Here is a 14,870-nt window from a genome sequence, read left to right as displayed (position 1 = left end):
CCTGGACAAGATTCTGCTAAAAGAAACCAAGTACTTTAACTGCCTGCACGATGCTGGGCCACCGAAGAATCTCCCTTGCAAAAGTAGGCACCTAAACGCATCTGACCGGTTTGTTTATCCCAAGCTCCTGAGGACTTTGAAGATTTCAGCAATACAGGTGGTAAGTTTCTGAAGGTCCCTGAGGTTGATCTGCCCTTTCAGCGATTCTGAGACCAGCATCCCTCGTGGGGACAGTGCAACCTGAACTGCTGTGCACCGCATACATTTGCAGTTGCATATGCTTATTGATGATTCTCGAGCTTGTGCATTGGACTCCGTATAGTCCTGACCTCAAGAAGTATTTGCACCTAAGATTTCTGGTCTCCACTCACTGAGTGTCCTGTGGGCTGGTACTTTGCAAACTTCCTTGAGGTCTCCTCGCGATCCCTGGTCCATGGACTTGTGGGTCCTGGCGAGGGTCACCTTGTTTGTTCTTGGGCTTACCTGGTTGCTCCATATGTGCCCTGACACTCCATTGCTTGGGGAGTCCCCTTGACCTTGCTGGTCCACACCGTAACCTGTTTCTTCTGACTGCATTGGTTGCATTTGCCAAGGCTTGTTGGTGCTCCTGTCGGACACTGACCCCTCAGCACTCGACATCCTTTGTGGGTCAGCTCACCTCCGGATCCTGGTTGTCCTCGACGTCTCCTGGTCCCCGTGGCTGCAGAGTCAAGCAACCTTTCTTCACACCTGAAGCATTCAACATCGGTGGGCATTCGACTACCGAGCCCCTGGTCACCTAAAGTGAACCAGACTCTGTCCCCTCTGATTTTAGGTTCTTCTCACCTTGAATCCAGGCTTGGATTCCACCGGACACTCTTCACCCTCCTAGCAGCAGTACTTCTTTGCAACTCTCCAGTGAAAATGACGAAGGTTTCCAACACCACTTGACCCCTATGCACCCATCACCTCTGGGATAGGTAACAAGGGTACATTGGTACTCACAGGTGAGTTGGCCTTAGAACCTCCTATGTTCCAAAGGGTTTACTCGAAGTCCTCATAGAAGTGTCCTTAAACTGTAACTTTGCAACCGCGACTTTCCCATAGAGTTGTACAGAGCATGTGTCGTGTTTCCTTACTGCACCCGTCCTCCGTGGGCTCCCTGTGTCACTCCTCTGGGTTGTTCCTTGGGGTACCAGCGATTCTACGTGCTCCAGGCACTGTGTCTAGTCAAGTCATTATTGTTATACCATTTTTTTAGTATGTGGTTCGGTCTCCTCTTGGAGCCCGCTGTGTAATTTGCTACTTACGAATGTTCTATTGATTCAGTATTGTGTACGTTGTGCCCTAGTCTCGTATAGAGACTAGTAGAGAGTGTTATATTATTAAATACATATTTTTATATTACTACTGTCTGGTTCTCCTTTAATTTAGTCATTCAGGAGGTGGTATTCTGGTAAAACAAGCTGCATTACATTCCTTCAAGATTACTCTGACGGCTGCTCTCCACAGCTACCACTAGGATAGCTTTCTAAAGGTTATCTTTGACCTCATACATCATAAGGGTCGTGTGGACTGGTACAGGGTGCCCACTTTAATTAGTGGACACCATATACCAGGCCACCTTCTCATAGAGGGTATTGTGAGAAAAACATGAAAGACTGGTGGAACCTATTGACTTGAGAGATAGATTGCTTGTGTTGCTCCGTGAGGGTCATGGTGTCATGTCAGCAATGAAAAGGAAAGCCAGGGTTGATCTCTGGTGGCCTGGCATGGAGAAACATATCTGAAATTGTATTCTGTGTGCCTGCAGTGATAAGTCACATGTAATGCAGGAGACTCAGATTAGCCTAGTGGCTTTGCACAAATGTCCTTGGGAAATAGTGGTCATTGACATATGTGGACCCTTTGAGGGTTTGGGTGGATGTGAGAAGTATGTTATTGTAATGATGGAGTATTTTTAGAAACGGCCAGGGGAGGGTTGCCCAGCAGAAATTCTTTTTTTTGTGTTTAAGAATTTTTATTAGAATTTTAGTAACAAGAAATATACACGAAGAAAACAAGAACATATGCAAAAGCAATCATAAATATATAAAACATATTACAAATTAACAAAAGTAAAGAGTATATGAATGCAATATGTGAATAACAATTGAGAAAGAGAAGAAAAAAGAAAGAGAAAAAGAAAATAAAAACAGAAGAGAAAAAGAAAAAGAAAAGAAAAGATAGAAAAAATCGAAAGTTGTAGATGGGAAAAGTGAGGAAAAAAGAACTAGTTAAGTGAGGCATGTGTAGAGAGATATGTTGTAAAAGGTAACCAGAAAAGGTCGGATTTAATTTTTTGAGAAAGAAAGATAGAGGAGACAGTAGCAATTCTGTGCTCACAACAGATGAAATTCCTCCAAGTTAAAGAAGATAATTTAGAAAATTGTTCCAGGAATATAAAATAACTTTGAAGGCTAATGCAATAAAAAGGTCAAATAACATTGAAATAGAGGTGGATTTAACAACATCAGGTGAAGAAGAACCTAGAAAAACATTTTGTAAGGATATTGTAAGATCACATTGAAATATTTTCATGCAAATAGCCCCAATAGATTTCTAAAATATTAATACATTAGAACAATCATAAAGTTGATGTCTCAATGTGCCAACGTCATTAGAACACTTCCAGCATAATGGAGAAGAGGATGAAGAAAACTTGGAAATACAAGCAGGAGTAATGACTGCCCTGCTATAAATAAAGTACAAAGATTGGGTTATACGTGCAGCAGCAGAAACTTTAAATAATTTAGACCACAGTTTATTCCAAGTCGTAATGGAAAAAGAAACGGACAAATCAGTTTCCCACGCATGTTCAATAGGGGATTTAGGTCTCTCATTAACATGCAGTAACAATAACTTATATACAAGAGCAGCTTTAGGTCGTTGCGTTGGAAATAAGTTATATAAAGGAGTGGGTGGGTTAAGAGATGGTGTATCAGTTGGAAGATCAAAAGAGGCTAATTGTGACTGCAAGGCATTTCAGATTATATTGTATTCAGTGATGCAAGAGTCAGGTACTTCAAAGTTTAACTGTAGGTCAGGAAAAGGAATGACAGAGTTGTGGTCAATTAGCTGGTATACAAAAATAATTCCCTTCTCCTTCCAGTATTTGTAATAGAATGATTTACCTTTATATTTAAAATCTTTATTGTACCAAATTGTAGAGGATAAAAAACACTGAAATGGGGTTAGGCCATTGGTAAATGTATTGTATAATAAACTCTGGGAATATTTTAAAATAGGATTAGTGAACATGAAAGTACTATTGGACATGTAAATTATGTTCTGAAAAGAAAAATCTTTTAATAATGAGCGTTCAAAAACAATCCATCTAGGAACAGGAATGTCAACAAAATCATAGGATAAAGCAAAAGATTGTTTAATCAAAAAGGCCGAGTGATAGGCTTTAAAATTTGGAAAACGCACTCTACCTTCATTTTTAGGACAAATAAGTCTTTTAAGAGCAATTCGAGAATGTTTGTTCCATAAAAATGTTATACAGATGGAATTAATTTGAGAAAAATAGGAGATGGGAATCCGGATAGGTAACATAGATATTGTGTATAAAACATGAGGCACAATCATCATTTTAATAGTATCTAACCTGCCCCACCAGGAACGAAAAAGGGAAGACCAAGTGAGAAGAAGTGATTGGATTTTATTAATTAATGCTTGAAAGGTATACTTAATTGTGTTAGGCAAAGAAGCAGAAAACCAAATACCAAGGTATTTAATTTTCGTGGGGCACCATGTAAAATTAGAATCATTAGACATAAATTGATAACATAAAAAGTTTAAAGGTAAAACTTCTGTCTTAGAGAGATTTCATTTATTCCCAGAAATACTAGAGTATAACCGAACCTCCTCCATAAAAGGAGGGAGGGAGGTAATGGGGTTAGACATGTAAATTAATATATCATCCGCATATGCTGATATTTTGGTTTCAATGGAATTATAAATTAAACCAGAAATATTTGAATTAACACGGATGCGTTCAAGGAATGGTTCAAGGCATAAAACAAATAATATAGGTGACAGAGGACACCCCTGACGTGTACCTCTAGATAAAGAAAAAAATCTGGAGAAATGATTATTTACAAAAATACTGGCTCCAGGGCAGGAATATAATAATTTAATATAAGAAATAAATATAAGTCCAAAACCAAACCATTGGAGAGTTCTAAACATAAATTGCCAATTGATGCGATTAAAAGCGTTTTCGGCGTCCAATGACAGTGCTGCAAGAGAAGATTTTTTTTTCCATATGAGATCATATTTTCAAACATTCGAGCATTATCTGATGCTAGTCTACCTTTCACAAAGCCAACCTGGTCAGTTTTAATCAATAAGGGAATAATATTCTCAAGACGGGTTGCAAGAATCTTGGCAAATATTTTACAGTCATAATTTATTAAGGAAATAGGGCAGACATTTTTACAAAGGGAATGATCTTTGTCAGGTTTAGAAATGATAATAATTAAGGCGTCCATAAAGGAACCGGATGCTTTAGCATCAGTAATAAAAGAATTAAAGAGTGTTAAAAGTTTGGGGATGAAAATGGAAGAGAAAGTGGTATAAAATTCCACGGAGAAACCATCAGGCCCTGGTGCTTTTGATTTTTTTAAGGAGTTAATGGCGTTAGTTAATTCTTGAGCTGTTACCTCCTTCTCTAATGCATTAAATTCATCGGGTATAGATGGGGGAGAGGGAAGACCCGAAAAAAAGGTATTTAAATTTTGAGTAGTAGGATTTGTGTTATCAGAATAAAGAGATCGATAATATTCATGAAAACTTCAGCAATATCTTCATCCAATGACACCATAGTTTTAGTGGATTCATCTAAGATGGGCCCAATGTTTTTACGTTCAGATTTAATTTTCAAATAATTGGCTAACATCTTACCAGCCTTATTTTGACCACCATATTTAGATTTAATTTTAAGAAGAATATTACAAGCATCAATTGTTGCAAGTTTGTTGAGTTCAGATTTGATTTTGATCAATTCGTGAAGAGTCGAGGGTGATTTGGAAGTAACATAAATGTGTTCTAATAATTTAAGTTTTTGTAATTGATCAGTTCAAGGAATGGTTCAAGGCATAAAACAAATATTAGAGGAGACAGAGGACACCCCTGACATGCACCTCTAGATAAAGAAAAAAATCTGGAGAAATTATTATTTACAAAAATACTGGCTCCAGGGCAGGAATTTATTAATTTAACATAAGAAATAAATATAGGTCCAAAACCAAACCATTGGAGAGTTCTAAACATAAATTGCCAATTGATGCGATTAAAAGCCTTTTCGGCGTCCAATGACAGTGCTGCAAGAGAAGAGGTTTTTTTTCCATATGAGATCATATTTTCAAACATTCGAGCATTATCCGATGCTAGTCTACCTTTCACAAAGCCAACCTGGTCAGTTTTAATCGATAAGGGAATAATATTCTCAAGACAGGTTGCAAGAATCTTGGCAAATATTTTACAGTCATAATTTATTAAGGAAATAGGGCAGAAATTTTTACAAAGGGAATGATCTTTGTCAGGTTTAGGAATGATAATAATTAAGGCGTCCGTAAAGGAACCGGATGCTTTAGCATCAGTAAGAAAAGAATTAAAGAGTGTTAAAAGTTTGAGGATGAAAATGGAAGAGAAAGTGGTATAAAAGTCCACGGAAAAACCATCAGGCCCTGGTGCTTTTGATTTTTGTAAGGATTTAATGGCATTAGTTAATTCTTGAGCTGTTACCTCCTTCTCTAATGCATTAAATTCATCGGGTATAGATGGGGGAGAGGGAAGACCCGAAAAAAAGGTATTTAAATTTTGAGTAGTAGGATTTGTGTCATCAGAATAAAGAGATCGAGAATATTCATGAAAAACTTCAGCAATATCTTCATCCGACGACACCATAGTTTTAGTGGATTCATTTAAGATGGGCCCAATGTTTTTACGTTCAGATTTAATTTTCAAATAATTGGCTAACATCTTACCAGCCTTATTTTGACCACCATGATATTTAGATTTAATTTTAAGAAGAATATTACAAGCATCAATTGTTACAAGTTTGTTGAGTTCAGATTTGACTTTGATCAATTCGTGAAGAGTCGAGGGGGATTTGGAAGTAAAATAAATGTGTTCCAATAATTTAAGTTGTTGTAATTGATCAGTTCAAGGAATGGTTCAAAGCATAAAACAAATAATAGAGGAGACAGAGCACACCCCTGACGTGTACCTCTAGATAAAGAAACAAATCTGGAGAAATGATTATTTACAAAAATACTGGCTCCAGGGCAGGAATATAATAATTTAATATAAGAAATAAATATAGGTACAAAACCAAACCATTGGAGAGTTCTACACATAAATTGCCAATTGATGCAATCAAAAGCCTTTTCGGCGCCCAATAACAGTGCTGCAAGAGGAGATTTTTTGTTTTCCATATGAGATCATATTTTCAAACATTCGAGCATTATCCGAAGCTAGTCTACCTTTCACAAAGCCAACCTGGTCAGTTTTAATCGTTAAGGGAATAATATTCTCAAGACGGGTTGCAAGAATCTTGCAAATATTTTACAGTCATAATTCATTAAGGAAATAGGGCAGAAATTTTTACAAAGGGAATGATCTTTGTCAGGTTTAGGAATGATAATAATTAAGGCGTCCATAAAGGAACCGGATGCTTTAGCATCAGTAATAAAACAATTAAAGCGTGTTAAAAGTTTGGGGATGAAAATGGAAGAGAAAGTGGTATACAATTCCATGTAGAAACCATCAGGCCCTGGTGCTTTTGATTTTTTTAAGGAGTTAATGGAGTTAGTTAATACTTGAGCTGTTACCTCCTTCTCTAATGCATTAAATTCATCGGGTATAGATGGGAGAGAGGGAAGACCCGGAAAAAAGGTATTTAAATTTTGAGTAGTAGGATTTGTGTCATCAGAATAAAGAGATCGATAATATTCATGAAAAACTTCAGCAATATCTTCATCCGATGACACCATAGTTTTAGTGGATTCATTTAAGATGGGCCCAATGTTTTTACGTTAAGATTTAATTTTCAAATAATTGGCTAACATCATACCAGCCTTATTTTGACCACCATGATATTTAGATTTAATTTTAAGAAGAATATTACAAGTATCAATTGTTGCAAGTTTGTTGAGTTCAGATTTGACTTTGATCAATTCGTGAAGAGTCGAGGGGGATTTGGAAGTCAAATAAATGTGTTACAATAATTTAAGTTTTTGTAATTGATCAGTTCAAGGAATGGTTCAAAGCATAAAACAAATAATAGAGGAGACAGAGGACACCCCTGATGTGTACCTCTAGATAAAGAAAAAAATCTGGAGAAATGATTATTTACAAAAATACTGGCTCCAGGGCAGGAATATAATAATTTAATATAAGAAATAAATATAGGTACAAAACAAAACCATTGGAGAGTTCTAAACATAAATTGCCAATTGATGCAATCAAAAGCCTTTTCGGCGCCCAATAACAGTGCTGCAAGAGGAGATTTTTTGTTTTCCATATGAGATCATATTTTCAAACATTCGAGCATTATCCGAAGCTAGTCTACCTTTCACAAAGCCAACCTGGTCAGTTTTAATCGTTAAGGGAATAATATTCTCAAGACGGGTTGCAAGAATCTTGCAAATATTTTACAGTCATAATTCATTAAGGAAATAGGGCAGAAATTTTTACAAAGGGAATGATCTTTGTCAGGTTTAGGAATGATAATAATTAAGGCGTCCATAAAGGAACCGGATGCTTTAGCATCAGTAATAAAACAATTAAAGCGTGTTAAAAGTTTGGGGATGAAAATGGAAGAGAAAGTGGTATACAATTCCATGTAGAAACCATCAGGCCCTGGTGCTTTTGATTTTTTTAAGGAGTTAATGGAGTTAGTTAATACTTGAGCTGTTACCTCCTTCTCTAATGCATTAAATTCATCGGGTATAGATGGGAGAGAGGGAAGACCCGGAAAAAAGGTATTTAAATTTTGAGTAGTAGGATTTGTGTCATCAGAATAAAGAGATCGATAATATTCATGAAAAACTTCAGCAATATCTTCATCCGATGACACCATAGTTTTAGTGGATTCATTTAAGATGGGCCCAATGTTTTTACGTTAAGATTTAATTTTCAAATAATTGGCTAACATCATACCAGCCTTATTTTGACCACCATGATATTTAGATTTAATTTTAAGAAGAATATTACAAGTATCAATTGTTGCAAGTTTGTTGAGTTCAGATTTGACTTTGATCAATTCGTGAAGAGTCGAGGGGGATTTGGAAGTCAAATAAATGTGTTACAATAATTTAAGTTTTTGTAATTGATCAGTTCAAGGAATGGTTCAAAGCATAAAACAAATAATAGAGGAGACAGAGGACACCCCTGATGTGTACCTCTAGATAAAGAAAAAAATCTGGAGAAATGATTATTTACAAAAATACTGGCTCCAGGGCAGGAATATAATAATTTAATATAAGAAATAAATATAGGTACAAAACAAAACCATTGGAGAGTTCTAAACATAAATTGCCAATTGATGCAATCAAAAGCCTTTTCGGCGCCCAATAACAGTGCTGCAAGAGGAGATTTTTTGTTTTCCTTATGAGATCATATTTTCAAACATTCGAGCATTATCCGAAGCTAGTCTACCTTTCACAAAGCCAACCTGGTCAGTTTTAATCGTTAAGGGAATAATATTCTCAAGACGGGTTGCAAGAATCTTGGCAAATATTTTACAGTCATAATTCATTAAGGAAATAGGGCAGAAATTTTTACAAAGGGAATAATCTTTGTCAGGTTTAGGAATGATAATAATTAAGGCGTCCATAAAGGAACTAGATGCTTTAGCATCAGTAATAAAAGAATTAAAGCGTGTTAAAAGTTTGGGGATGAAAATGGAAGAGAAAGTGGTATAAAATTCCATGTAGAAACCATCAGGCCCTGGTGCTTTTGATTTTTTTAAGGAGTTAATGGCGTTAGTTAATTCTTGAGCTGTTACCTCCTTCTCTAATGCATTAAATTCTTCGGGTATAGATGGGGGAGAGGGAAGACCCGGAAAAAATGTATTTAAATTTTGAGTAGTAGGATTTGTGTCATCAGAATAAAGAGATCGATAATATTCATGAAAAACTTCAGCAATATCTTCATCCGATGACACCATAGTTTTAGTGGATTCATTTAAGATGGGCCCAATGTTTTTACGTTCAGATTTAATTTTCAAATAATTGGCTAACATCTTACCAGCCTTATTTTGACCACCATGATATTTAGATTTAATTTTAAGAAGAATATTACAAGCATCAATTGTTGCAAGTTTGTTGAGTTCAGATTTGACTTTGATCAATTCGTGAAGAGTCGAGGGGGATTTGGAAGTAAAATAAATGTGTTCCAATAATTTAAGTTTTTGTAATTGATCAGTTCAAGGAATGGTTCAAAGCATAAAACAAATATTAGAGGAGACAGAGGACACCCCTGACGTGTACCTCTAGATAAAGAAAAAAATCTGGAGAAATGATTATTTACAAAAATACTGGCTCCAGGGCAGGAATATAATAATTTAATATAAGAAATAAATATAGGTCCAAAACCAAACCATTGGAGAGTTCTAAACATAAATTGCCAATTGATGCAATCAAAAGCCTTTTCGGCGCCCAATAACAGTGCTGCAAGAGGAGATTTTTTGTTTTCCATATGAGATCATATTTTCAAACATTCGAGCATTATCCGATATTAGTCTACCTTTCACAAAGCCAACCTGGTCAGTTTTAATCGTTAAGGGAATAATATTCTCAAGACGGGTTGCAAGAATCTTGGCAAATATTTTACAGTCATAATTCATTAAGGAAATAGGGCAGAAATTTTTACAAAGGGAATGATCTTTGTCAGGTTTAGGAATGATAATAATTAAGGCATCCATAAAGGAACCAGATGCTTTAGCATCAGTAATAAAAGAATTGAAGCGTGTTAAAAGTTTGGGGATGAAAATGGAAGAGAAAGTGGTATAAAATTCCATGTAGAAACCATCAGGCCCTGGTGCTTTTGGGTTTTTTAAGGAGTTAATGGCGTTAGTTAATTCTTGAGCTGTTACCTCCTTCTCTAATGCATTAAATTCATCGGGTATAGATGGCGGAGGGGGAAGACCCGGAAAAAAGGTATTTAAATTTTGAGTAGTAGGATTTGTGTCATCAGAATAAAGAGATCGATAATATTCATGAAAAACTTCAGCAATATCTTCATCCGATGACACCATAGTTTTAGTGGATTCATTTAAGATGGGCCCAATGTTTTTACGTTCAGATTTAATTTTCAAATAATTGGCTAACATCTTACCAGCCTTATTTTGACCACCATGATATTTAGATTTAATTTTAAGAAGAATATTACAAGCATCAATTGTTGTAAGTTTGTTGAGTTCAGATTTGACTTTGATCAATTCGTGAAGAGTCGAGGGCGATTTGGAAGTCAAATAAATGTGTTCCAATAATTTAAGTTTTTGTAATTGATCAGTATACTTTTTCCGTGTAACTTTCCTTTTCCTCGAAACATATGAAATAGTGATGGCATGAAAGGAAGCCTTTAAAGCATCCCAATTATTGGAAACAGAAGTGTCAAGTAGGTTGTTAAAATTAAAAAACTCAGTAATAAAAGTAGTAGCTTCTTTGATGTATATTGTATCAGGTAGTAAAAAGTTATTGGGTTTCCTTCGACTAAATTGTAGGGAAGTAAGTGAAAGATCCAGAACAGCATGAACTGGTGCATGATCAGAAATAAAAATGGAGCCAATTTCCGATGTTTGGAGAGAGGGAAGCAAGGGTTTGCTAACCAAAATCTAATCAATCCTAGAGCGTGTTTGTTGAACATTAGAGAAAAAAGTATATTCAAGTGAGTCAGTGTTGCAAGTCTTCCAAACATCAAATAATGAAGGAGAGGCAATGGCTGATTGAAATGCTTTGTCGGTTTTATCTGGGTTAAATTTACATTTAGATAATCTATCAGAAAAGGGGTCGATCCATTGGTTAAAATCTCCAGCAATAATATTATTAGGGCAATCAATGGAAGAAAGTAGAAACTTAATGTCAGTCCAAAACTTAGGGTCTGGTTTAACAGGGCCATAAATATTTAATGAGTCATCTTACAAAGGCATGGATGTAAAATGCCACAACAAATATTTAACTGTCTGATTTGCGGACGGAGAGCCAGAAATTCCTTTCTTCGTGCATTAGTCGCATTGGAGAGATCTTGTGACAGATAGATGTTATGGCCAGACCAAATTAGATGACGTTTAGTTTTAGCTGCTGTGAGGACACACATGAGGTCTGTAAATTCCAAAAATAGCATAATAATTCCTCTAGGCTTCGGTGCATTTGGTTGAAGACGACCTAGCCGATGTGCACGTTGAATATTTAATGAGGGCACTGAAGGAAGATCCAGTAGCTCTGATAGGAATTTCTTAAGGAAAGGAAGAATGTCCGTGCCTTCAATATTTCCTGGAAGGCCATACAGGCGTAGGTTATTGCGTCTGTTACGATTTTCAAGGTCTTCAGTGTGGATTTTAAGACGATGGATTTCTTGCTCCAAGAGTGGAATCTTAGTAGAGACATCATGAAGATCACTAATGCGTTGTTCCATATACAGAACTTTTGTTTCCTTAGTAATTCTTAGTAATCCATCTGTCCTCTATCTGTTGAAGTTTCTCATTTGTTGTAGACATAAACGATTTCAAGCCCCTCACCTCATCTAAAATGGAGTCCAAAACAGGATTTTTAGAGGATAAGATGGGTGAAGGAGGATCATTCTTAGCTCCATTGGGTTTGGTACCTGTAGACATGGCTTTAGCCGAAAGTGTTGCCTCAGTTGCCATTCTGGAATATCGTGAATATTGAGATGTGATTCTTAACAGAGATTCTTGTCTGCCCATAAGCTCAAAGGAAATACATCTCAAATTGAAAAGAGGCAGAAAAAGTAGATACAGAGAGACGTGCCATACTTCATTTACAATCCAGCACACATTTGGTGAGCATTTAGTAAATCAAATGCTATAAGAACTGTTAGGTGCTAAAGGATATGACAAGAAGATAGATGGCCTAATCTCATATGCAAAAAATGACTAAAACAGCAAACAGCAACATCATAAGAATAAGGAAACTGCGTAGAGACAGTGTAAAACTTGTTGCAAACACTCAGGAGATGACAGCCATTTATGATATAAACAGCGTCAGCATGTGTAAAAAAGAAAAAGACGCTGAGGGAACCTCACACGAAAACATGTAGCAAGGTATTAACAAAAGAAAATTCCTCCCCCTTGAGTGAAAATGTAGAGGACACGAAGGTATTTGCAGTCTTTCAGGAGTATTTTGTATGAAGAATACAAAGACTTTTTTTTGCTTATGAAATATAATAGAATGAGCACCAGCATATAAGGAGCAGTAAGCTGAGGAGACACAATGAGAAAACTGTGAAGAGCAACAAAGTGTTTATGAGTGGAATGTTGGTGAGGGTTGTTGTTGGCAACCTTTAAAGGAAGGGAAGTTCCTAATTATTGCCTCCCAAAAAAAGTTGCTGAAGTGAAGGTAAATAGTGTCAAATTGTCTGATTGAAAGTGGTGGAATACCAGGAAAGTGTATGTGTGCAGCGAAGCTGAGGAAAAAGAGTGGGTAAGAACATGTGAAAATAATGGCAGAGTAGAGCCACAAGGTGGAAGGTAGCCGAGCACTTGTATTGAAAGGAACTTAGGGCATTGGAGGATTATGTTTGCACATAATAGGGGAACACATTATTAATGTGCACATAAAGGGTGTATGTGTTATTTTTTGCTAATGTTAAGGAAACAGATGTGTTATGTTTATCTGTTTAATGTCACCTGGCAACTACGTCAGGTTCTGTAGTGACTGTAGGCTTCCACTTCTGGAATGTGGTGAGAGGATTCTCAGAAGCTGTGAAGCAGAGGGTTACTGAGATCAGGCACTGACCAGGGACCGTTTCTTGTAACTGGAATAAAGACATTCCTCGTGACTTTGCATACTTTCTTCTTAAAAGAAGTTGGTTCCAGTTGTTTTAGTTTGTGATCAGGTAGTTCGAGGTTAACACACACAATGTCAAAGGAAGGTTATTGTGACGTCGGCAGGTGCAGTTTTTCCATTTGGGCTGTGGGGCTGCGCCCATCTGAAATTCCTACACATTTACATAACAACATGTTAAGTAGGTCAATTTATTTAGAGATGCAATTGCATCTCTAAGTAAATTGGTGTATTTAAATCTGGGCTGAGCTGTGGATTTCAGGCTGCCCCCCGCCTCACTTTGAAGCAGGAGACTGAAGCCAGGCAGTAAATCAACTTTCGGAATTGTGACGCTGGACGCAGGGCTTTCTGTGTTAAAGCCCTTCATTGCCATTGGGTCTATGGTTGCATGCACTCTGTAGGCCAGTGACGCAATTAGCGTCATGGTTTTGGGCGTGGGAGACTTCATCCCTGAGTGACTTCAGATGTCTGTCATTCAAAGGCGTAGATCCCACCTTTCGTTATACGTGAGAGTGGATGCAAGCACAGCTGATACGGCGCCATATTCTCAGTAATGGTAAGTGTTTGCAAGCTAAAGTTGTGTTATGTATATTGTGCTTAGACCCCTCATCATGCTAACGTCCCCCACTGTGACACCCCAGGCCCTATCTGCACCTCGCTGGCCCCGTTAGAAGTGGACCTTCTGTATTTGTTCCACTGTGAAATGGATCCAAATAACGAGCAGGGTTTGTTGTTGTTCCCTTGCGAAGTTGATTCAAATATCCGAATCAAGCAAGGCGAAAAATATGTGCTTACAGTGGACCGTTAGGAACTGAAATCGAGAAATCTGCTTGTCAAACATACACTTTGGCACTTTATAGTGTCTATAACTACATTTGTGCTGTATTGACTGTTGCACGTGTTCAAATACAGCCAATCTCCAAGAGTTTTCAAGTGATTCAGTGTGCTTTCATAGGTCGTAGTTTTGGACGGTTCTCCCTTTAAGACTCATCATCATTATTCTGCAATTGGAAAGAGTTATTGACTCCTGTTCCTTTCAAACCTACCTGTCCCTTCTCGGTCCTTGTGCGCCAAGCACAGCCTGTACGAAATCAATGAGGGGAAGTCTGCCCAGAAAATATGTACTGTTCAGCTGTGCAGCGCCCAATGTGCCATTTCTGTTCATTAACATATGCACCATAATGTTGGTTTGAATTCTCCAGACCCTCCGTGGTCAGATGTGTAACCTATGGATTTCCTTAAACCTTGATACATTTGTTGTGCGTTCTCTAAACCTCCGAGAACAAAATGAAACATTTAATAACACATCCTTATTGCTCACATAAACACAGGGCACATTTATGCAAATTCAATAGATTCCATTACTGTTGAATTTATTAGTAAAAGGGGTTTCACGTTGGTCAGGCAAGACAGTCCCCGATGCATGCTGGTAGCTGTAGTCACAAACTATCTTTTTCTTCCTGTAGGATTCTGTCACTTGCATGGTCAAGCGCAGCCCAGTGCTTGATCATCCTTGAGAGGCAGGTCTTGCTGCTGTGCTATTCGTGGATTAGTACCAGCACAGCTCCCAGGTGCTAACCTCGGGATCTTCTGGGAAGCTGTTGGCTTTGTTTCTGGATCCACCGGATCAGCACCTGGGAGCTGACCTGACATTAATCCATAAATAGCACTACATCAAGCACCCCTTTGATGTGTGACATTAAAACTGGCAGTGGCTTTGTTCCCCTAAGTTAATACTGATGCCAAAAACGTGGATTGACTTGCAAACAATGAATGTTAAAAACATTGAGGCTATACATTTCAGTGATTTAGTTCCTC

The sequence above is a fragment of the Lissotriton helveticus genome, chromosome 12, assembly GCF_964261635.1.
Source record: "Lissotriton helveticus chromosome 12, aLisHel1.1, whole genome shotgun sequence".
Classification (NCBI taxonomy): Eukaryota; Metazoa; Chordata; class Amphibia; order Caudata; family Salamandridae; genus Lissotriton; species Lissotriton helveticus.
The sequence above is the reverse complement of the archived record's forward strand: the minus strand, read 5'-3'. Positions refer to the sequence as shown.